This window comes from Acinonyx jubatus, chromosome D1, assembly GCF_027475565.1.
Source record: "Acinonyx jubatus isolate Ajub_Pintada_27869175 chromosome D1, VMU_Ajub_asm_v1.0, whole genome shotgun sequence".
NCBI lineage: Eukaryota > Metazoa > Chordata > Mammalia > Carnivora > Felidae > Acinonyx > Acinonyx jubatus.
The window spans coordinates 31103940-31129383 of NC_069390.1; the positions used below are offsets into that span (position 1 = coordinate 31103940).

Sequence of the window (25444 nt, forward strand, 5' to 3'; positions counted from 1 at the left end):
ATTGCTACAAGCTTGGGAAGGCAGTCTAACTCCTGGAACACAAATAGGCTTCAATCCAATCCTACTTTGTTTAGTTTCACAAGAAAGCAGTTTCATCATGTAATGCCATCTTCATCTCAAGGAATACCTGCAGCTACCCGAGTTTACAGATTCCTTACTCCCTGTGTCCATATGGGGTGAGCATGGCTGCCTCTGTGGAAAGCCAAGATGTGTGTGGGTCATTCTGACTCAGAGAAACTGCTCTCTAATTTCTCAGCAATCTTTTATACCTCTTTTTACAAAGGCCCAAGGCCTGCATGCCCAATCCCAGCTGCTCCAATCCAGGTGTATTTCCATATAGCAGACAAGGCAGAACCAACATTCCACATTTATCTTAACTCTGTAGTTTCCAAGGAAACAGTACTGCAAAGACAGACAGTGAATTCCCAATTCTGTATCAGCCCAGGCCTGATATTAACCCTTTATACATGGTTAAGAAGACCAAAGTAATATCTGACACAGGGCTGGCTCCCAGTAGGTTTTCAGGAAATAACTTGAAGAATGTATGAATGTGTGAATGAATATGTATATAATGAATATTGCCTATCTCTTGATTATCATCTCACAGTGACTAGATGCAATGAACTGATTTATAAAACATTTATTATATAGTTGAGGATGTTTCTGGCAGATGACTTAGCTCTGGGTATTTTTACAAATAGCCTTGCCTGTTATGTATATTAATAAAGAAGATCAAATTTCAGATCTGAAGGCCTCTGGGTGACCAGGAAGCTAGTGCAAGTAATAACAAAAAATATATACTCTTAAGGAATCATTTCCATTTCCATTTTTAAAGTCTAGTGAATTTCCTTTTGTATAAATAAATTTATATTTATTATTGTAAATAATATATATGATTTCCCTGAACAATATTGGAATATTGTTGGGAATTTCTCATTTTTAAATCTATTTCTAGTCACTTATTCATTAATTCAAGAAATCATTATTGAATTCCTCGGTGTGCCATGCACTCTGCTTGATGATGGGATACAGTGATTGGCAAAAACATTCATCTGCCATCATCGGGCTTACTTTCTAGTGGGAGAACATACATTAAACAAATATTTAAACAATTATATACAAAATGGCAAAGACTATAAATGCAATGGGAGATGTTAGTGGATATACAAGAGCATGTATTTGGATGTGGACTTGTGAGTAGTCAAAGAGTATCTGAAGGGTACTGTATCACCAGATTTTGGAATGGGGAGTGACAGCCACTAGGGAATTCACTGGGGAAAGCACTCCAGGATTAGGGAATAACATATATAAAAGTCTCAGGAAAAAGATGAAGTACCATGCATTCGCTGAAAATCTGTCATTATAATGTGACATTGTAATTTATGTGTACCATTTCTAAGACGGTAATACATCAAACATGTAAATTTTCAATAATTCCTACAAAAATTTACTTTTAAAACTGAGAACACACTATGTATCATACACTGTGCTAACTGCTAAGAATACAATGATTGAGACAGAATGGTTCATTTCTTAAAAGTACATATTAATGGAGAATCAAGCAAATGTGATTATCGTAATTACTGGGGACAATCTAGGCATTTCAGATACAGAAATGCTAAGCAAGTCTTAGAGGAAGTGACATCTCAGTTGAGATGTAAATGTAAATTAAGCACTGGGCATCAGGAAACTTCCCAAAACCCTTGCATAGACTTAAGCAGAATGCTGCCCTTGTGAATAATGGTCTGCCAAACCACATTTTAGACTTTTTTTTTAATTGAACTAAAATTGACATACAATGTTACATCAGGTTCAGGTGTACAACATAATTCAGGATGTCTATAGGTTATTCTATGCTCATGGCCGATGTAGGTACCATCTGTCACCATACCACAGTACTGCAATACCATTGACTGCATTACCTATGCTGTATCTTTTATCCCCATGATTTATTCATTCCACAATTGGAAACCCGTACCTTCCATCTTTCACCATTTTTCCCTTGTGCCATCCCTTCCCCTCTGACAACCACCAGTTATTCTCTGTAAAATGGGTATATTTCTGCATTTTTGTTTGTTTATTTTCTTGTTTTCTTTTTTAGATTCTACATACAACTGAAATCATATGGTATTTGTCTTTCTCTGACTTATTTCACTCAGCATAATACCCTCTAGATTCATCTCTATAGTTGCAAATGGCAAGATCTCATTCTTTTTATAGTTAATATTCTATTACATACGTACACACACATAGATGTGTGTGTGTGTGTACACACATCTCATATTTTTTATCCATTCATCTATCAATGAACACTTTGGTTGCTTTCATATTTAGGCTATTATAAATAATACTGCAACAAGCATAGGGGTGCATTTATCTTTTCAAATTAGTGTTTTCACTTTCTTTAGGTAAGTACCGATTAATGGAATTACTAGATCATAAGGTATTTTTAGTTTTAGTTTTTTAAGGAAACTACATACTGTTTCCACAGAAGTTGCAATCTACATTACCACCAATAGTACATGAGAGTTCCTTTTTCTTCACATACTTGCCAAAACTTATGTCTTGTCCTTTTTATTTTAGCCATTCTGACAGTTGTAAGGTGATACCTCAAGTGATTTTGATATACATTTCCTTGATGACTAGTGCTGTTGAGCATCTAGTCATATATTTTCTGGCCCTCTGTGTGTCTTCTTTGGAAAAATGTCTATTCAGGTCCTCTACCCAGTTTTAAACAGATTGTTTGTGTTTTTTGGTATTGAGTTGTGTAAATTCTTTATGTATTTTGGTTATCAACCCCTTATCAAGTATATTCTCCCATTCAGTAGGTTGCCTTTTTGTTTTGTTGATGGTTTCCCTCACTGAGAAAAGCTTTTTATTTTGGTATAGTCTCAATTGTTTATTTTGTTTCTGATGGCTGAGGAGACATATCTAGAAAAATGTTTCTAAGGCCAACATCAAAAAGATTGCTGCCTATGTTTTCTTCTAGGAGTTTTATGGTTTTATGTTTCCAATTTAGGTCTTTAATTATTTTGAGTTTATTTTTGTGGCTAGTGTAAGAAAGTGGTCCAGTTTCATTATTTTGCATGTAGCTGTCCAGTTTTCCTAACACCAGTTATTGAAGAGACTGTGTTCCCCAATGTATATTCTTATGTCCTTTGTTGTAACTTACCACATAGGTATGGATTTATTTCTGGGTTCTCTATTCTGTTCCAATTACCTGTGTGTCTATTTTTCTGCCACTACTATATTGTTCTAATTACTATAGCTTTATGTTTTGGAATCTGGAATTGTGATACCTCCAGGTTTGTACTTCTTCCTCAAGACTCTATTGGCAATATTTGGGGTCTTTTGTGGTTCCATATCAATTTTAGTATTATTCTAGTTATATGATAAATGCTACTAGTATTTTGATAGGGACTGCATTGAATCTATAGATTGCCTTGGATAGTAAACACATTTTACAATATTAATTCTTCCTATCCATGAGCATGGGATGTGTTCCACTTATGTATTTCATCTTCACTTTCTTTCATCAATATTTTATAGTTTTCAAAGTACAGGTCTTTAACCTCCTTGCTTAAGTATACCATTAGGTATTTTATTCTTTTTGGTATGATTGTAAATTAAATTTTTTAAAATTTCTCTTTATGATACTTTGTTGTTAGTGTGTAGGAACACAACAGATTTATGTATATTAATTTTGTGTCCTGCAAATACACTGAATTCATTTATTTTCATAGCTTTATGGTGGAAACTTTAGGCATTTCTATGTGTAGTGCCATGTCTTCTGCAAATAGTACTGCTTTGACTTCTTCCCTACCAATTAGGATGCCTGCTTGCTTTCTTTTTCTTTCTTTTCCTTCCTTCCTTCCTTCCTTCCTTCCTTCCTTCCTTCCTTCCTTCCTTCCTTCTTTCCTTTTCCCTTTCCTTTCCTCTCCTCTCCTCTTTGTTCTTTCTTTTTTCTCCTTCTCCTTGTCTGATTGCTGTGGACTTCTAGGACTGCACAGAATAAAAGTGGCAAAAGTGGACATCCTTAGAAAAAGCTGTCAGTTTTTCACCATTGAGTATGGTATTATCTGTGAGTTTGTCATATATGGCCTTTATTATGTTGAGGCAGTTTCTTTAAACCTACCTTGTGAATTTTTATCATGAACAGATGATGGATTTTGTCAAATGCTTTTTTCTGCATCTATTGAGATGATCATATGATTTATATTCTTTATTTTGTTAGTGTGGTATATCTCATTGCTTTGTGAATATTGAACCATCCTTGCATCTCCAGAATAAATCCCATTTGATTCTGCTCAGTGATTGTAAATGTGATGTTGCATGTAGTTTGCTAATATGTTTTTGAGGATCTACATCTAGGTTGATCTGGGATATTTGGCATGTAGTTTTCTTTCTTGTAGTCTTTGTCTGGTTTTGGCATCAGGGTAATGCCAGTCTCACAGAATGTTCTTAAACACTTTCGCTCCTCTTCTGTTTGGAACAGGGAAGACAATAAGTATTAATACTTCTTTAAATGTTTGGTAGAATTCATCTGTGAATCCATCTGGTCCTGCACTTTTGTTGGGAGTTTTTTGATATACAATTCAATTTCAACACTAAATTGGTCATTCCAGATTTTCTATTTCTTCTTAATTTAGTTTCAGAAGATTGTATGTTTCTATGATTTTATGTATTTCTTCTATGTTATCTAATTTGTTGGCATGTAATATTTGTAGTAGTCTCATAATCTTTTGTATTTCTGTGTTGTCAGTTCTTTCCCCTCTTGAATTTCTAATTTGATTTATTTTGGTACTCTCGTTTTCTTGATAAATCTGTCCAAACGTTTATCAATTTTGTGTATCTTTTCAAAGAACCAGCTCTTGTTTTCATTAATCTTTACCATTTTTTAGTCTTTATTTGATTTATTTTTGCCCTTATATTTACTATTTCCTTCCTTCTACTAATCTTGGGCTTTGTTCTATTTTTTTCACTTCTTTTAGGTGTAATGTTATTTATTTGAGATTACTTTTTTCTTGAAGTAGGTCTGTATGATTTTGGATTTGTCTCTTAGAACTGCTTTTGCTCCAACCTAAAGATTTTTGGGCCATTGTGTTTTAATTTTCATTTGTCTCCATGTATATTGTGATTACTTCTTTGATTTCTTCACTGATTCATTGGCTTTTTAGTAACATAGCTGAATGGTATCTATCTTGGAGAATATTTCATGTGTACTTAAAAAGAATGTGTATTGTGTTCTGGGGGGATGGTATATTTGTATACATCTGTTAAGTCTATATGATTAATGGGTCATTCAGAGAATGTTTCCTTATTGATTTTCTGTCTGGATGATCTATCCATTGATGTAAGTTGGGTGTTGAAATCCCATACTATAAATTTCTCCCTTTATGTCCATTACTATTTGCTTTAGGTATTTAGGTGCTCAAATATTGGCTGCATAGATATTTACAACTGTTATATTCTCTCGTTCAATTGATCCTTTTATCATTATGTAAGGCCCTTCTTTATCTCTTATTACAGTCTTTGTGTTAAAGTCTATTTTGTTTGAGATAAGTATTGCTACCTTTTTTTTTTCTTCCATTTACATGGAATACCTTTCTCCATCTTTCACTTTCAGCCTTTATGTGTCTGTCTTTTATAGGCAGCGTATAGATGTTTCTTTATCCTTTCCACCTTCTTTATCATTCAGTTGGAGCATTTAGACCATTTGCATTTAAAGTAATTATCGAGAGATGTATACTAATTATCATTTTGTTAATTGTTTTCTGATTGCTTTTTTTAGTTTATTTGTTTTTCTTCTTCTCTTGCTCCCTTTCCTTGTGATGACTTTTTGTTGCATTTTTCTTAGCTTTCTTTCTCTTTATTTTTTGTGTCTCTACTGTAGGTTTTCGGTTTGTGGTTACTATATGGTTCACATATAACATCTAAGTATATAGCAGTATATTAACTTGAAGGTCACTTATGTTTGAACCCATCCTAAAATATATTTTTTTTACTCCCATGTTATATGTATACACTGTTACATTATATGTTATTCATCATTTTCTTATGTTTAATTTTGGCCTTTTCCACTTAAAGAAGTTCCCTTCCAAGGTTGGTTTAGTGGTAATAAAACTTTTAATTTTCATTTGTCTATTAAACTATTTCTCTCTTTTTTAAATCTGAATGATAACCTTGCTGGTTAGAGTATTTTTGGTTGTATTTTTTTTTCCTTTCAGCATTTGATACCATTCCCTTCTGGCTTGTGAAGCTTCTGCTGAAAAATCGGTCGATAGCTTATAGGATTTTCCTTGTATGTAGATTTTTGATTATCTCCTGCTGTTTTTAAAATTTTATCTTTAACCTTTGAAATTTTAAATATTGTGTGGTGGTATGGACCTCTTTGGGTTTATCTTATTTGGAAATCTCTGTGTTTCCTGGGATTGAATTTTCCTTTTTTAGGTTAGGTGAGTTTTCAATTATTATTTCTTCAAATAAGTTTTCTGCCCCTTTCTTTTCTACTTCTGGGACCCCTATCATGTGATGTTTGTTTGCTTGATGTTGTCCAATAGATTCCTTAACCTATCCCCATTCTTTTAAATTCTATTTTCTTTTCGCTATTCAGCTTAGAGGCTTTCCATTACCATGTCTTCCAGATCACTGATCCATTCTTTGCATCCTCTAATCTACTGTTGATTATCCCTAGTGTATTTTTCATTTTAGTTATTGCATAGATAGATATTTTCTATCTCTTTGTTGAGGTTCTCCATGAGATCTTACATTCTTCTCTCCAGTCTGGTGAGCATCTATATGATCATTATTTTAATCTCTTATCAGGTAGATTGGTTACTTACTTTTCATTTAGCCCTTTTTCCCAGTGTTGTTTTTTTTTTTTTTTTTTTTTTCATTTGGAGCATATACCTCTGTCTCTCCACTCTGCTTCACTATCTGTATTTGTGTCTATGAATTAGAACAGTTACTTCTCGTATGGCTGTCCTCTGTGTACACTGTGTGTCTGGTCAATTTGGCTGGTATGGCTTGAAGGTCCTGAGGCTTTTCTGGTGGGATGCCTAGAGCTAGAGTGTATGTGGGCCTGGGCAGTAATGGGGCTCTCTGTGCAGAGGATATCTGGATAGTAGAGCTGATATTGAAGTGGATGCAAACTGAGGTCTCTTGGGTCTCTCTTACAGTGGGTGACTTTGTGGGATCCCTGGAGCCCAAGTTCCATGTGGGCTGGTAGGGTCTGCTGAATCTCCATGTAGGGGGCATTCCAGCAGATGGAGCTGAGGTGGGACATGGGTTGGGAGATTTCTTGGGTGCTTCTGCAGGGGGTATCCTGGTAGGACAGCTAAAGCTGAAGAGGATGCAGTCCAGGTTTTCCTGGATTGCTCAGCATAGGAGGTATCCTGGTGGGGTAGATGGAACCAAGGTAGGCTCAGGTCAGGGTGTCCAGGGGAGCTCTGCACAGGGGATACCTTGACAGGGTGACCAGAATCTAGGTGAAAATGGGCTGAGGTTTCTTGAGATTCTCCAAGCAGTAGATGCCCTGGCTGGGAGGCTGGAGCCATAGTGATGTGGGCCTGTAGAATTCTGGGGGTGCATTGCATCTGTGTTACCTTGACACAACAGCTGGAGCTATAATGAGCAATGACTGGGCTATCTCAGTGTGCACTGCACAGGGTCTCCCTTCATGGGATAGGTAGGGCTCCAGTGGGTTAGGGGTCTGGGGCTCACTGAGGCCAGCTAGGGCAGCCTGACCCTTCTCTCCTCCACACTATTAAGGTGGAAGGGGGTCATGGCACCTTCAAGCCCCTCCACTCCAGAGAGAGAGTTCCGTAACTTCTCTACCATTTGGCAGGGTACTAGGGATAGCTCCTCTATATTCCTATAGCTCTTTTAAACCAAAGTTTTTTTTTTTCTTTTTTCTATTCCCCAGGTCAGATGAATCTGCTCATAATCCCAAAGTATTCTCCCTCCTGACTACATCAGAGGTGGGTGTTCTCTTTGTTATCATGTCTTAAGCTCTCCTGCCATTCTCTGTGTGGTCTTTTATTGTGCTGAAGCTCTTCAGGTCAACTTTCAATTCTTCTTGTGGATGAATTGCTTTATAAACAAACATAGATTTGGTGTGTCCATGGAGGAGATGAGTTCAGGGTCTTTCTATGTTGCTATCTTGAACTGGAACCTTAGGTAGACTTCTAATTTGATTTCCCCAGTGAATGTCTCATAGATGGTTAATTTCATGAATGTAATGTGAATTTTTAATAGCTTTAGGAATTTTTATTATTTTTTTCTCTAAATACATAGTCCATAATTATACTACTTAATATATATATGTGTGTGTGTATACACACACATATATGTATGATATAGAAACAGATACAGTTATATCGAGAGAGACATATTGTCAAAAACACATTCCAATCCACATGTCTCTAAAATATTCAGAAGTTCATTTTGAAAATGTTGAGTGACTGCTGGTTAATGCAGAGCCAAGACTAGAACACTTGGTCTGGTGTTATAAATACCTTGTCTTGAAAGGAGAAAGAGCAGCCCCCTTCAAAGAATTGCTATTGATTGTGTCTTTTCTTTGAATTGCTTAGAAACTGAAGTTGCTAGCAGAGATGTTATGAAGGATTTGCTGGAATCAACTTTGGTGAGATTTTCTTGGGAGAAATTTTGCAGCATATTTAATCAGGCGACCAAGAAACAACAGCTGCTTGTGTATGAAGCATCAGTAAAGCTGCTAAGATTTATATAATCTTTAGTGTTCAACAGATTGCTAGCATTTATAGGACAGTCAATGTATGCCTATGCTCATATGCAGTCATATAATGCTACCTTTCCCACTGCCTCTGAACAGAGCAGCTTCCTAAGAAAGAAATGCTTTGGGGAAAGATGAAATGAGGACTAGAGGAATTTGTGATCAATTTCCAGGAAAGTGGTGATAATGAATTGCCCACCAAAAGGCAATGAGGATAGAACCTACTTGTAATAGAAAAAAAAAGTTATTCAATTTAGCCTGTATATAGGTAGACATCTATCACTATTAGCAGCAGAATCATTCCACTGACATTACTCCTTGTGGCAAAATCAATATAAAAATATTTATGTGCTGATACAAGTATGGGAACATTTCTAACTCTAGATGATTACCACTTTATTAAAAATCTGATGATTATCAAATGCCATTGGTTTTAATTTTCCCTAAATGTAACTAGTGAATTCATGCAAAGGAACTTTGAGATGTATACTTGAAGACATACAGAACTGTAAGGGTTCTTAGAACGTATTCAGAATCTACCCCATACATTAAGTAGGAGATCCTTGTGTTCAGCTGAGGTAAATCTGTTGACAGACATGAACAGTTCCAGTGCTCTGGACTCTTGGTCTAGTACTTTCTCAACCATTCTAAATAGAAGTTTCTCAGGGTAGCATTGCGGTACTCAAGAAAATAGCTCTTCTTGCATTCTAATCTTATATTCTATGGTTTCCCAGTGTATATATCTCCTCCCCAAGGAGACTATACTCATGCCCATCCATAAGGTCTGATTTTATACGGCTTTCCTTTCTTTTTGTTGATAATGCCCTACTTTTTGCAAGATCCAAGTCGAATCCCAGCTATCCTGCCTTTGGGACCTTGAGTTAAAAATGATATCTAAGTTGATAGAGCACGTAGAGCCTAAGTCACCATGTAACAGCAGTTTTTACATTGCTTATTAGAGGCCATATCATGGAGTAGAAAGACCTTGGTCTTTAGAGTTAGGCAAGTATAGATTTTAATATCTAACCCTAACCTTTGACATATATATATATATTTATATTTATATATATATATATATATATTTATATATATATAAATATATATATATTTATTTAATATATATATATTTATATATATATATTCTACATATTATTATATATATTAGTATCTATATATTAGTTTGTAAGTATATTGGTATGTTAGTTAAGTGTGTATGTTAGGATTTTCTGCTTTTCTGTGGGAGTAAATAAATCCTTAAATCTCATCTCTTTATTGCAAGAAAGATTTATTTCTTGCTCATAATAAGTCCAATGTGGATTGGGAAGCTCTTTCAAACAACGTCTAAAGGATACAGGTTGTTCCCATCCAACTTTGTTTAGAAAAGACAAAGGTATGGAGGTGTCATACAAGCTCATAAAGGCCTATCTAGAATGTGGCTATTTTCATTTCAACTCACATATCACTGGCTAGCACTAGTCCTATGGCTTTGCCTGACTTCAAGTCACCTAGGAATTGCTGTTTTCTAGGTGTGGGAAAGAACATGAAAACTGGATAGGGATGAGTGCTAATGATATCTATTACAAGAGTCATTTAAATTAGCTAAGATACCCATTCTTTTTCTCAGAATAAAATGAGATAATAAAGTGCCCAGTATCCAGCACATAGAAGCTCAATAAATGAAAATTAATCTAATATCTTCTAAAAGAACTTTTTAAAAAAGTATATTTATTTATTTTGACAGAGAGAGAGAAAGAATGAGTGGGCAAGGGGCAGAGAGAGAGCGATCCCAAGCAGCTTTGTGCTGTGAGGCTGGATCCCCTGAACTGTAAGATTGCAACCTGAGCCAAAATCAAAAGCCAGATGCTTAACAGACTGAGCCACCCAGGAGTCCCTAAAAGAGTTTCTTAAGGCCAATTAAATCTCACTTATTTGCCTCTTTGGTCCTGAGCACATACCTGGCTAAATATTACTAAGTTTAGAAATTAAAGCAGGATAGCAAGATAGCAATGTAAGAAAACCCTAAACTCACCTTCTCAACAGACATAACACATCTACACCTATTTATACAGCAATTCTTCTTGAAGAGCTGAGGGTTGACTGAACAGCTTCTGAAAAACAAATGATAGACCACACAGATAATGACAAAAAAGATCAAGATAGAGACACAGTTACAAAAGAAACCTGCATCTCTGACATTGCAAACCTCAGCAGGGAGGGATAATACTTTGGGACAATGAGCACGTTCTTCTGCCCTGGGGCACAGGAAGAAAAACATCATTTAAAAGGGCAACTAAAATAAAGGAATTAGTCCTCTAACCCTGCCAAATGGAGAGGGAGCTGCTGGAACCCTCTCTGGGTCAGAAGGGCTGGTGAGTACCGTGGTTTGTTTCCCCTCCATCTTGACAGTGCAGATGGAAGCAGCGTCCAGGCACCCTAGCCAGCCTGCCATCTCAGTAAGTCACAGTACCCTGGCCCACACCAGTGCCAGCCATCCCACAAAGGCAGCTGCATCCTGACATACACTGGGACACTCCTGGTCAGTGCTCACTATAGCTCCAGCTCTCTCACCAAAGTGACACAGGCACAAAGCCTCCCTGTCCCCCAAACATCCCAGGTCTGTACTGCTTCAGCTCCAGATGAAGCCCTTGACAGGGGCACTCCCGTTCATAGAGCCCTGGGGCCACCCAGTCTGCATTGCTTTTACTTCAGTCACCCAGCCAGTGTCCCGTGTATATAGCAACCTGGAAACCACCAGTTCATGCCCATCTTGGCTCCAGTTGCCACACAGGGTACCTCCAGCATGGAGCACCTCAGACTCCCCCAACAAGCTCCAGATGCCTCATTAGGGTGTCCCCTGAGCACAGCACCCCAGAACACTCCAGTTTGTACCCACTTAAGCTTCAGTTTTCCTTCTAGTTGCTCTTTGTGCAGAGAGCCCAGAGACTACCCTGGCCCATGCCCAACTCAGCTGTCCTGCCTGGGTGTACTTTGGAAAGAGCACTGGGATCACTGCAACCCATACCAACTTCAGCTCAGGCCATGTCATAAGGGCAATCCCAGAATGGAGTGCCCTGGGGCCAGCACCACCCCCAACCTACAGCAGCCACAGCTGTAGTCAACCAAAGTCATCAGACACATACAGCCTACACAGGGGACAACCATATAGAAGATCATTCTTTGAAGTTTAGGAGATATAGCTGTTCTACCTAATAAATAGGGGAAAAAGAAGACTCAAGCAAAATGAGAAGACAGGGGCATATGCTCCAAATGAAAGAACAAGATAAAACCTCAGAAAAAGAACTAAATGAAAAAGAGATAACCAGTCTACCTGATAAGTAATTCAAAATAATGATCACAGAAATTTTGCAAGACTGGAGGAAAAGTAGATTCAACTCAGTGAGAACTTCAATAAAGAGAGAAAATATTTAAAATATTAATTAAAATAAATTAAATGAATAATTACCAGAGGCAGGCAACAGATTAGAGGATGCAGAAGAATGGATCAATGATCTGGAAAACAGGGTAATGGAATGTACACAAGATGAACCTTAAAAAGAAAAAAATAATTTAAAAATGAGGCTACATTAAATGATCTCTTGGACAACATCAAGTGAACAAACTAGGGGTCCCAGAAGGAGAAGAAAGGGGCAGAAAAGATTCAGGAAGCACTGAGAGCCCCAAACAAAATGAATCCAAGGAGGTATACACCATGACACATAATAATTAAAATCTCAAAGAGAATTTATTTTTATTTTGAAAGAGAGAGAATCCAAAGCAGGCTCTCATACCCAGAGTAGATCTCAGCTTGGGGCTTGATCTTATGACTCTGAGATCATGACTTGAGCTGAAATCAGGATTTGGATGCTTAATAAACTGAGCCACCCAGGCACCCTTAAAGAGAGAATTTTTAAAAGCAGCAATACAGAAGCAACTAGTAACATACAACTGAAACCCCATAAGGCCATCAGTTGATTTTTCAGAAGAAACTTTGCACATTAGAAGGGAGTGGAATGATAGATTCAAAGTGCTAAAAAGAAAAAAAAAAACACAAAAAACAAACAAAAAAACAAACCAAAACAAAAACTACCACTATTAATACTCTACCCAGCTAGGTTACCATTCAGAATTAAAGAAGGGATAAACAGTTTCCCAAACAAAAGTTAAGGGAGCTCATCACTAAACTGGCCTTACAAGAAATGTTAAAGGAACTACTTTAAGTGTAAAAAGCCATAATTTGAAAGAAAAAAATGTCATGAGTAAAAGCAAACATACAGTAAAGGTAGTAGAACACTTTTAAAGCTAATACCAAGTAAAACACAACACACACACACACACACACACACACATAACATGGAGTGGGGAGTATAAATGAAGTTCTTTTAGAATGTGTTTGAACCTAAGTTACCATCAACTTAATGCAGACTGCTGATATACATAGGATGTTACTTACATGTGGACCTCATGGTAACCACAGACCCAAAACCTGTAATAGCTACACAAAAAATTAAGAGAAAAAAGCCAGGAAGAACTCTAAAGAATCATCAATAACAAGGAAAGAGAGTGAGAGAAGAAAGGCACAGACAACTACAAGAACAACCAAAAAACAATGAATAAAATGGCAATAAGTACACAACTATCAATAATTACTTTAAATGTAAATCATCTAGATTTAAGGTTACTGTCCAAGATAGTGGCATAGGAAGACCCTGAACTCAACTCCTAAATGGACATACAAATCTGCACATATTTATAGAGCAATTCCTCCTGAAGAAGTAGTGAGAGCTCACTGAGCATCTTCTGCATAAGAAATTACATAAAAACCACATAGAAAATGGCAAGAGAGACAGAGACATAGTAGTAAAGGGAATAGAGGGCAGGTGTCCTCACCTTGTGAGAGGTTCCAGAGGGCCAGTGCACCCCGAGTGTGAAAGGAGGCTCTGTCCCCGCTGTACAGAGGTGGGTCTGGGGTGGGGGATATCGTCACCAGCAAGGTGGGTCTGGAGACCTCTGTGACCATGACTGCTCCGGTAGCTCAGCTGTCATCACTTCACTCAGCCCACAGAGTCCGACGGCGGCCATGCCCAGGGACCATACCCAGGACGTAGGTGATGTTACCAAGGTCTTAAGAGACTTCATCTGGCTTCAGAGTGGAAAAAAAAAAAACAAAACTATGAGCTTGAGAGCAAGAAGGACAGTCACTGTAGAAGCTACTGTTATAGCCCAGACCTTGCCCTCCTTTGCAAAAAGAACAGAAGAATCCTCCTGCACATCACTTAACCAGAACTGGACCCCCTCAAACAACTGCCAAGCATTGAGATAATGTTTATAACTGGCACCATCAAGTCATTCCGTGCCAAGAAACGTTGCAGGCCACTGCACTCCCTTTGTTGAATAACCACCCTAAACCCCTTTACAAACCACCAGGCCAGGTAGCAACCTCAAAGTTGGTTTTTGGACAAGAGTCCAATTTCTCCCCCAGGTTGCCAGCCTCATAAATAAATCTCAGATTCCTTCCCAATCAAAACTTGTCTCTTGAGAAAAGATCTTTCAGGCAACTGGCAGCAGAACTTGGATTCAGTAACGCTTTCTTTGTACTTATCCCAGAAATTTGCTATAGACATAAAATTACTGATGAAATAATGTGCACCCAGCTCCCCGGGACCAATAGTAAAGTACATGGGGTGTGCAGTTTTGTATTGATCACAGAAATTTTTCAAAGACTATTCATTCATCGAGTTCTCCAGAGCAACAGAACCAATATACAGACAGAGAGAGGGAGAAACTTTCTATTCATTTTCCCCAATAATATTGGCTATAGTTAATAGAGACACAAGAGAGAAAGGGAGAGAGATTTTAAAGGAATTGGCTTGCAAAAATGTGGAGGCTATAAAGTCTAAGATCTTAGGGATAAACTGGAGATCCAGGGAAGAGTAGATGTTCAGCTCTAGTCTGAAGTCAGTCTAGAGACAGAATTCCCTCTGTCTGTGGAATTCCTGACTGTGCCCTTCTGATCTGAAAATATATTGCATATTTTATCTAAAAAAAATGGATGGAGCTAGAGACTATAATGCTAAGTGAAGTCAGAGAGAAACAAATATATTATTTCACTGATATGTGGAATTTAAGAAATAAATGAAGAAAGGAAAAAAAAAAAGAGAAACCAAAACACAGACTCTTAACTATAGAGAACAAATAGGTGGTTACCAGAGGAGAGGTAGATGGGGAATGGGTGAAATAGGGCAAAGGGACTAAGAGTACACTTCTCTTGATGAGCACTGTCCTATATAGAATTGTTGAATTACTATATTGTACACCTGAAATTAACATAACACTTTATGTTAACTATACTGGAAAAAATAAAGTAAAAAGGATGATAGTTTGTCATTTGTGACAACATGGGTAGACCTTGATGGTATTACGCTAGTTGTAATTAGATAAAGACAAATGTCAGGGCACCTGGGTGGCTCAGTTGGTTGAGCACCCAACTTCGGCTCAGGTCATGATCTCACAGTTCAGTTTCTAGGTTTGAGTCCTGCATTGGGCACTCTGTTCTCAGCATGGAGACTGCTTCAGATCCTCTGTCCCCATCTCTCTCTGTCCCTCCCTCTACCTCTCCCTCTTTCTCTCAATAAATAAACATTAAAAAAGGACAAATATCATATGATTTCACATATATGTAGAATATAAAAAAGTAAAATAAACGAACAAACAAAAACAGAAACAGACCTATAATAGAGAGTACAAACTGTTGTACAGTTGTATGAAACAGTGGTGGGAGGGGAAGAGCACTGGGGGGGTACAGGCATCCAATTATGGAATGATTCATGAGGATAAAAGGCATGGTATAGGGAATATAGTCAATGGTATTGTACTATTCTTGTATGATGACAAGCTACACTTGTGCTGAGCATAGCATGACATATGGAATCACTATGCTACAAACCTGAAACTAATGTGACATTGTGATCAGCTTATAAAAAAATAAGTAAGCTTATTTAAAGAAATTTAAGCTTTCAGGAAATTTCTCCCTCATACCAATCCTTGACTTGGTCCTATTTTTTCTTGAAATTTCTGTTGCTTTTTCCCAAGACATATCTGATTTTGAAATATTTTACTCAATGACTCCTACTTCTTTTTTTCTATCGTAAAGTCTCTTCCTAAGATTATGCACATAATTATATATTTTAGTTTGTATATACTCTTATCTGCCTACCTGGAAACCACATTGTGTATGGGCCATTCTTTGTATAAAATTTTGATGATTTTGATGATTTTGATACTCGAGGCTTGGAATCTCCTAAGCAGTCTATCTGCCCTAGTTCAGTGAAATGAGATTTTTTTTTCCTTAAAGAAGACATGAATATTTCATGAAATACATAATCCAAATGTTAGGATTCTTAAATGCACTATACAGATAAGTGGGAAATCTGTTATAAATACAGTAAGGCTATGCACATATAACCTAATGTTATTTATACCTTGTACTCTATATACTTTGTTATATATACCTATGTTAAATCTCATTAAAAATCCAATTAATTAAATTTAAACTAGATTCATTGAACAATAAATTTGGTTCCATCTACATGTATCTACGTGTATCATTCTATAATTTGGTTTTATCAATTTTAGCATAATAATAAAGGCATGGAAGAAAATTTAAAATAAAAGCAATTCACCATTAATCCATCCACTCTGATATAACTGTTTCAAGCTATTATTAATAATTTTAATTTTTTTCCAACTCTCTATTCCAAAGAAGAAATATTTTACATTCTGATTAGAAAGAGGCAGTGACTAGTTCAGGGAGAACGTGATGTCAAAGGAAATTAGAGAAAACAGAGTGCATGTAAATTATTCTTTCTTGCTATCTTTACCTTTTCCATCTTTGGATCCTATGTCATCCATTTATTGAGAAGCTCCTCCACTGGAAAGGACTTGAAAATGTACAGGACTTTTATGATCTCCATAAGAGGGAGCAAGCTTTAGCTTTTCCTTGGTAAATGGAATTCTTCTCTTACCTTTACTTCATCTTTTCTTTCTTCTTGCATCCTTTACTTGCTTGACTGGTAATATCACCATCTTTTTACCCCCTTTTGTCAATCATTTAATTAATTTTTTTTTTCTCTGAGCATTGTGCTTCAGACAAAATGAAGCACAGTGGAGAGAAGCACAGCACCAAAGAAAGTTAGACTTTAGTATTTTACTGTTACAGTTTAGACTGAACATAGCAGTCCATTTAGAGGTAGTCATTCTAGCCATGAAGGGATATATTTCTCCATTTGGGCCAAAATATAAGGACATTTTCATAGCTTAGAGAAATTGCTTTGAGACTTTCCAGGAAATACACTATAAAAACAGAGACATTAACACAGAAACTGTAGTGGGACAGACCTTCAGTATTTCTGCTGAATAAAGAGCTCTTGGTCTCAAATCATATTAGTGATCACATTCAGTTCAGAATGACTGAGAGGTGATGAATAGGTCATGGCCAGAATCTGAGATCTCTTACCTATGTCAACAAACCCACGGTAGTTTATTTCAACATTTTCCTCTATGTGAAGGCTGTTTGCTCCAGATTCTTAACAGAGAAGTGGTAAAGCACTTACAAAAAATATTTCTAAATATATTGTTGAGGGCTGGTGAATTTTCTGCCCAGAATTTTCTGACCCTGACCTTCAGATCAGTAAGCCTTTCCAATATGAAGGATGCCTACTTATTTCAATAAAACAAATAGATCACATGGTTCTCCTGATTATATCCCTCCAAACTTCTGTCACACTAAAATGTACAGTCTCTTTACCTGATTCTGAAGGTTCCACAGTATTCAGCACCTGCCTGCCTCAGTAAACTCATCTCCCACCACTTTGTCCATTCTTCATCCACTCTGGTCAGAGTATCTTTCTAAGGTAGGATTCCAACTCGTTTTTACAGGATTTTCTGTTTTTGCACCGAAAGAGAAGCATCCTAGGGACCTTCTCAGTTTTGGCAAACTGTAACAATTCTAAGAGTTCTTGGAATATACCTGGTTCCCTCTGGGTCTTTGCACTTGTGAGTCTCTCTGCTTAGAATGGTGTTTCCTCATATCCACATAGAATGTGTTCTCATTTGTTAACTTTACTCAAACATCACTTATTTTTTCTTTACCAGTAGATCTTAGCCTTTTCTCCTATCACTTGCTATCCCCTGAATCCATCCCTCTCTTGCCACTTTTAACACCTATTGCTATATGAAATTGTGCTGTGTTTATGTTTATTTGTTGTTGGTTTCTTCTATGAGGAAACAAATCCAGTGAGTTTAGGGACTTAGCATATTTTGTTCACCTCTGTCTCCTGACATGTAGAAGAGTTCTTTGAACTTAATAGGTATTTGACAAATATTAGTTGAAAGAATAAGTAAATACAAATTGAGAAATTTCATTTGTAAATTGGTAGCAAAATTTAGCTTCTTGTTCTCAATTTAGTTTCTAAATGTTTTGTTATAAAGTTGGAAAAATTACATAATTTTCAACAAATAAGAAACAAGAAATATTCAGAACATTATCTCCCAAAGAGATAACCGGTAGAAATCTTTCACAATTTTAGAGTGTAAGGAATTCACAAATTTCCTATGTGCATAATTTTCTCCAAAACTTTTTGCCATGCTGGTAGAATGAATGACCTTTATTATATGATATTTCTGAGATTATAAATGGCAATAGTGAAGCCATTTAAGGCATCAACACTGTATCCAAAGTCACTCTTTCATTCTGAGTCATACTGTGACCAGAGAGAGGGGTGGGGAGTGGAGAGAAAAGAAAAGGAATAAAGAAAAAAGAAAAAAAATCCCATCACTTGTAACTGAGTGGAAGGACCTGGAGGAGATTAGTGAAAGAAAATTACATAAAGATACTTTGTTCTAAGTGCCTTGGAAAATTTCCTTTAATTGCAAAGCTGGGATCCTGATAAATTGATTTTAAAAATGTGGTAATGGAAGCAATTAATCTCTTCCTCCCCAGTGGTACCATAGCAATTGGTATTGTGCCTTTATCAGAGGACTTAACAATCTATCTTGAATAAGAGATACTTATAGAGGCTCTTCTTCATCCAATAGGTTGTATAGCCCATGGACTCTGATTCACTGTGTGTACGTGTATGTATATATAAAATTTGTTTTTGTTTTTTTGCTATGGCATTTATAACTGGGAGGCCCTAAGTGGTCAATACATGGTTGAGTTGATAAGAGTAATTGGAATCAAGGAGAGAGAATAACATCTATATCAAAAAGAGGAGAGAGTGTTTGTTATATTCCCTCCTAATTTTTTCCTTATTTAGAAAGAAATAAAAGCAAAACACAACACAACAAACAAACAAAAAAAAAAAACAAGCTTTTGAGACTTCTGGGTTTATAGGCAATATTTAAGAGAGAGTGGCAGGGGATTGGAGTCATTAAATAAGTGGCTTCAAACGTTTTCACCTATTACCCAGAGTGTATGATATATTTCCATTTCTGTATATATTTGTTTGATACTTCATTTTGGCAATATTTAATGTTATTTTTAAAATATTTTTAATGTTTATTTTTGAGAGAGAGTGAGAGGGACAGAGTGCAAGCAGGGATGGGGCAGAGAGAGGAGACAGAATCTGAGACAGGCTCCAGGCTCTGAGCTGTCAGCACAGAGCCCAATGCTAGGATGGAACTCATTGACTGCGAGATCATGATCTCAGTCGAAGTCAGATGCTTAGCTGACTGAGCCAACCAGGTGCCCCAATTTTGCCAGTATTTTAAACTTTTTTATGCATTAGATGTGTAAAAAAGTTCTCTTTCAGTTGAGGTTTCCCTATCAGTGAGATTAAGCTTTTCCATATTTATTTCTCTTTTTTTTCTGTAAACTATATTTTCATATATTTTGCCTTCTGGGAGGCTTGTCTGTTTTTCTACTGATTTGAAAGAGCTCTTTATGCATCCTGGATATTTATCCAGAATGTTAATGATGTCTATGCTAACCTATTTTTAAAAATTATTTTTGTTCATTTTTATGAGGGCAAAGGGGGTAATGTATTTCTTAGATGTTTTTGGATTTTGTATCTTTCTTAAGGAAGCCCTTCTCTACTATAAAATTATAATATATTCTTATTATTTCTCACAATATTTATGTAGCTTGGTTATAGCTCTTTGATCCATTGCAAATTGAACTTGATATATGTCTGAATTATAGTTTGACTTTATTATTTTCCAAATAAAAAGCAAATTATCTGCACATGATTTAATAGTCAATCTTTTGCTAAGAAATTTGAAATATCATGGATCAGTCTATCCTGTACTAATAATACAATTTCTCTCCCTCTCTTAACCATTGGTAGAAGTGTATTGAATATACTTAAAGATTTTTCTTCCATTTGAACTGAAATAAGTTGTTAAAGTTATAAAATTCCTTTTAGTATTTTGATGCAAATACACTAAAATCATCAATTACTTTGGGAAATATTTCTGTCTATAATAATACATCTTCCTGTTCATGATATTGGTATGCTATTTAATTTATTTGATATTTTATTTGACAGTTTTCTTATTGTTAGCCTCGAGCTTCTTATATTAGGTGTGTTCCTATACATTTTATTCTATTTTTTTTGATATTGCAAATATGATATCTTTCTGTCCATGACTTTATTTTTAAAATTTGGTTACTTTTGGCACATAGAAAAATTATTAATAAAAAATACATATTGAACATTAATGTATCCTTTTTACTGAATTCTCTCATTCATTCTTATAGATCTCTTAGGCGACTTCCTTGTTTTATAGGTAGATAATCATATATGCATGTAGTCAGTTTTGGCTCTCCCTTTCTGTTATTTATAACTCATTTATTTTCCTCTTTCTCTTTCACCAACTTGGTCAGCTGATATCATACTGAACAGTAGTGGTCATAGCAGGCAAACTTGGCCTGTTCCTACCAAATTGTTATCTGTGTAATAAATATTTATTAACCCCCTACTGTGTGTCAGAAACAAGTTCCAGTCATTAAATAAAACAATAAAAATTCCTGCATTAATGAAACTTATATTATCATAGGAATGATGCACAACACAGAATTGGCACAAAAATACATAAATTAGAGAAAATATTAGAAGATGAAATGAATATGGTTAAAGAAAACCCAACACAATTGGAGGGGTTAGGTTGTAGTAGGGTGGTGCAGGATAGATCTCAGAGGAAATGATATTTTAGTAGGGCCCAAAGGTGGTAAGAGAGTTAGCCATGTGGACGTCTGGAGAAAGAACATTCCAGGCAGAGGGAATGCCAGTGTAAAGGCCCTGGTATGAGAGGCTGCATTTGAACACCAGGGAACAGGCTAGCATGGCTGAAGCAGAGTGAGCAACAAGGAGAAAAGGAGATGAGGTTGGGCAGGTCATGGGGGCAGATAACACAAAGCTGTGGAGAAAAGGACATTGGCTGTAACATGGTATGGAATGGGGAACCACTACAGTGTTTGGAGAGACAGATGACATTATCTGACTTATATTTTGAAAGAATCACCCGGTTGTTATTTGAAGATTTGGTGATAAGGACAAAACATTTTGTAAAATCAGGGAGACCACATAGGAAGTTATTTAATAATGCAGGCAAAATATGCTGTAGGTCATATGAAAAATGGCCAAAGTATGGATATATCTTGAGGTAGAGTACACAAGATGTCCTGCTGGCTCTGCAGTAAAATGTAAGAGAGAAGACTCAAAGCTTTATCTTAATGTCACGTTTTTCTTTTTCCTTCCACAACTCGAAGTTTGGGTTTCAATAAACTGAGATTATGCAAGTTTGGAGGTGGGACAGAAGTTCATTTTTTGTTATGGTGAATTTGTGGTGACTGTGGACAGCCAAATGAAATGAAATGGTTGGGTGCATGGGTCTGCAGTATAGCTAGGGATACAAAATTGGAACTCATCAGCAGACATCATGATCAGAACTGTGAATACAAATAAATTCTTCTAGGAAGTGCAAGTAGGAAAGAGAAGAGATCCTGGAAATGAGTTATGAGGCACCCTAATGAGTAAAAGAGACCGAGAGGAAATGGTCAGGAGGTAGAAGAAAGCCAGCAGAATGTGGTATTCTGGAAGCCAAGTGAACAAAGTGTATCAGTGTGCAGGAGGGTCAACTCTGTCAAATATTTTTGATTTGAGATGTACTCGAAATTTAAAATCCCTATTTCAAAAGCGACTTTATCGTTCTTTTTTTACAGAAACTTCTCATGGCATAGAAACTGCCAGCAGCCAGATGAAGACACCTGTCCCTATCTGCATGTGGAGTCATAAGCAGTCATTTCCTAGCTTGGCAGCACTCCTTCAAGTGACATTTCCAACACCACCTAGAGAACCAGGAAATTCAGTCAGACAGGCAGCACCAGAGGTGGGCCTGATCAAGTCCCTCTTGGCAAATTCTTGTTCAAGAAATAAAAAGGGGAAGACCCTGGACATAAATCCCAACATGCTATAGATAATTTTTTGGAGGTAATTGCTGATTTGCAAATAGGCAAAGTTTTTAAGCTTTGACTTGTTTAGAATATGGAAGAAAATAATAATAATAATAAAAAGGACAGTCTTATTTCTTTTCTTTTATAATTACCCACACAGAATGAAGAGAACTGAGGAAATTAATCTTAATGACCCAAAGCCCTCCCCTCTAGAAACATACTTTCCCTCATTGTATGGGTATTTCAAATAATCAGATCCCCAAAATGGCTTCTAGTTCTTCTCCTTTTCATGGCTAGGTAGCTTTCCTCTTTCTCTCTTTTTTTACTTCCTTCCTTTCTTCCTACAAATAATTATTGAATACATAGAATATTACAGGCCCTTAGGATACATCAGTTAACTTTATAGACATTGTCTTTGCCCTCGTGGAACTTAGTCTGGTTGGGGGATCAGGCATCAAATTAAAATTTATACAAAGTGTTATATAATTGCAGTAATTTCAGTAATAATAAATATAGTACTATATTATATTAATTTTTAACAAGTCTGTAAGTTCAGGGAAGGCTTTCCTAAAGAAAACAATATTCATTGTTGAGACTAAAAGGATAAATAATACATAAAGCAATCCCAAATATAGAAGCCTCCCAGAAAATGGAAAGACAAAGAAAATGAACAAAACAATCTCTAATACAGTCTAGATTTAGACCCATAGTCAACGTTATATCAACAAGAAAGTGATGCTCTTTCTACAATCTCTTTTTGGAATCCTATTCCTGAAGAGAAGAGACTGCTGTTAAATACCTGAAAAAATGTCATCACTATTAACAGATAACCTAAATGTATTTGTAATCCAGAGCTTAGATGATCTGTATAGCTAAAAGAACAAATACCAGCAAATAATACCCAAAGGGGTGTTAGAAAACATATATTCTGTCCAACCTGAATTATTTGCATCCCCAGTATGGAAGTGTATTTATTAGGGTATAAGTTTGACTGCCATGACAGAAACTCAAAACAATAGAAGCTTAAACATAGTGGAAGTGTTGTTTTTCTCTCTACTAACCACCTGAGTATAAGAATACCAGAATTAGGATGGTAGCTCCATGGTGTGAAGGCACAGTCTTCTTATATCATGTTGTTTTATGCTCTCTAGAATGTTGCCCTCATCTGCATGTTTCAAGATGACTCATAAGAAAGGGAAAAGAAGTTAAAGAGAAGTACATTCCATTTTAAGAGGCACAACCCAGAATTTTCTGATGTCATTTCTGCTCTTAAATCATGACCTAGATGGACCTAGTCACAAGGCCACACCTAGCTTTGGAAACATAGTCATTATTCTGGGTACTCATATGCCCAAGTGAAAAATATGAGAAAGAAAATGATATCAGATAATTGGGGGAAATGCATATACCACCACAATGACAAACATGAAAAACATTATGATAACTCAAAGGATATAACAATGAGTGAGGCTAGTTTCCTGACCTGAAGGATGCCAGGAGCCAATGGTTGGGAGAGGCAGCAGACATGCACTAGAGGAGAGGTAGATTTTAGGGATGAGGAAAGGCCATACATTGATTCTCTTTGGGGAATTATCATAGAAAAGGTAACAGCTAAGTTGGGTTCTAAATTATGTGTCAGATTTCAACAGGAAGAGAAAGGTAAGAACCTTTCAGGAAGAGGAAACCATGTTACAGCAACTTCCTTGATGGATCTACATGAGCTTAATATGCTTGTTGCTGTATCCACACGTTATCTTTAGTCAGATGATTTAAAGAATAATCTTAATTACAAGTCTTAGTCAAAGTAATGAGTATTATCCGTTTTAATGCAAAAGTGAATTGTGAAAGTTTTTGAATCATAACTAGTGCATTCCTGAGTGGTGAGATCCCGCTTGATAGACCTAACAAAATGATGAGGGCTGAGATTCTTCTTGGAAGTGTTAATCCACAAAGTATGTAGCCATAAACATGCCTTTTCCTTTTACATTCTAAAGACATCCACAAAGTAAGGTAAACAGTGAAGAAGGATCTGTAAAATAATCCATCTCAAGACTATCACAACTCATAAAAATTGAGTTAACTAAACTCTGTCCAGATGAGAAAATAGCAGTCATAATTTCCATGAGTATATGAATTTATGGTTTTAAAAGAGTGTACTTTACATTGTCAGTTAATACTTAATATAAATCTATGCTATAGGTACAGCTGGTATTATTATTTCAATTTTAAGAGTGACACAACCAAATCTAAAAGATATAAAGATATCAATATCAAATAGGAAGAGTTTCAGAGATGAGACTCAAACCCACAATGTAACAAGAACATGTATTTACTGTTGTGGGAAGATAAAATGATTGTCCATGCATGTATTCTCAGGTGTAGGGCATAAGTCAAAACTAAACATAAAGGGTTAAATACTAATTATCTAAATATATTCCCAAAAGCTCTTTCCTAATCTTGCCATCATGAAAGAAACACAGGTGGAAAAGTAATTTAAACAGACTGATGTATTTCCTGAGAATTCTAGAAAATTTGGGACCACTCTCTTATCAGCTTATGTGTAGGTTTTCCCAAGAATTACATGCTAGAATAGCCTGGTGTGAAATTTATTCTATAAGGGGATTGTTTAATAATTCAGTTTAATCATATTTGTAAAACTGTGTTGATACAAAGGGCTATTAATAGAAATGTAGTAATACTCCATCAAAGCACTAAATCCAATTAATTGGAGATAGTCTATTATGGTCAATTAATTAAAAGTCTCAACTTAGAATGTTTCAGTAAAATATCATTCCTATAATATTTTAGTAAACAACAATGTGCAATCAAATTGGGAAGTCTGCTGGATATATTTTAACAAAACTTTTGAATTTGCAGTGTATACAAACAATGCTTAAAGGTTATTTAAATAAATGTTCTATATTCTAATATAACATATCCATTTGCTTAAGAAATCATTATTCCTTAGATACGTAATTATTCCAAAGACAAATTTTTTAGCCAAGGCAAAAGTTTATAATTTAAATTACTAAAATGAGTGAAGTTATCATGTGTTGAAGCCAGTATACATCGTGATGGCTTTGAAATATAATTACTAATGGTAATAGCTACTGTCACTGAACTATAGATGCCCCCACATATAATATATATGCTTATGTATTTATATTAATCTCACAGCAATACTGAAATGCAGGCTTTATCATTCCCATTTTACAAAAGTGAGTGCTGAGGGCCAAAGAGAT

The 25444-nt window shown here is 36.1% G+C and overlaps 1 long non-coding RNA gene across 1 annotated transcript in view; it reads left to right on the forward strand.

The window, feature by feature from the left end:
- Positions 1 to 25161, forward strand: part of LOC113603427 (uncharacterized) — a 255703-nt gene extending 230542 nt beyond the window's left edge. Inside the window, exons 3-4 of the long non-coding RNA XR_003425011.2 lie at positions 7925 to 7979; positions 21972 to 25161. This is a non-coding gene — a long non-coding RNA (uncharacterized LOC113603427). The remainder of the gene's footprint in view (positions 1 to 7924; positions 7980 to 21971) is intronic.
- The last annotated feature ends 283 nt before the right edge of the window (positions 25162 to 25444 follow it).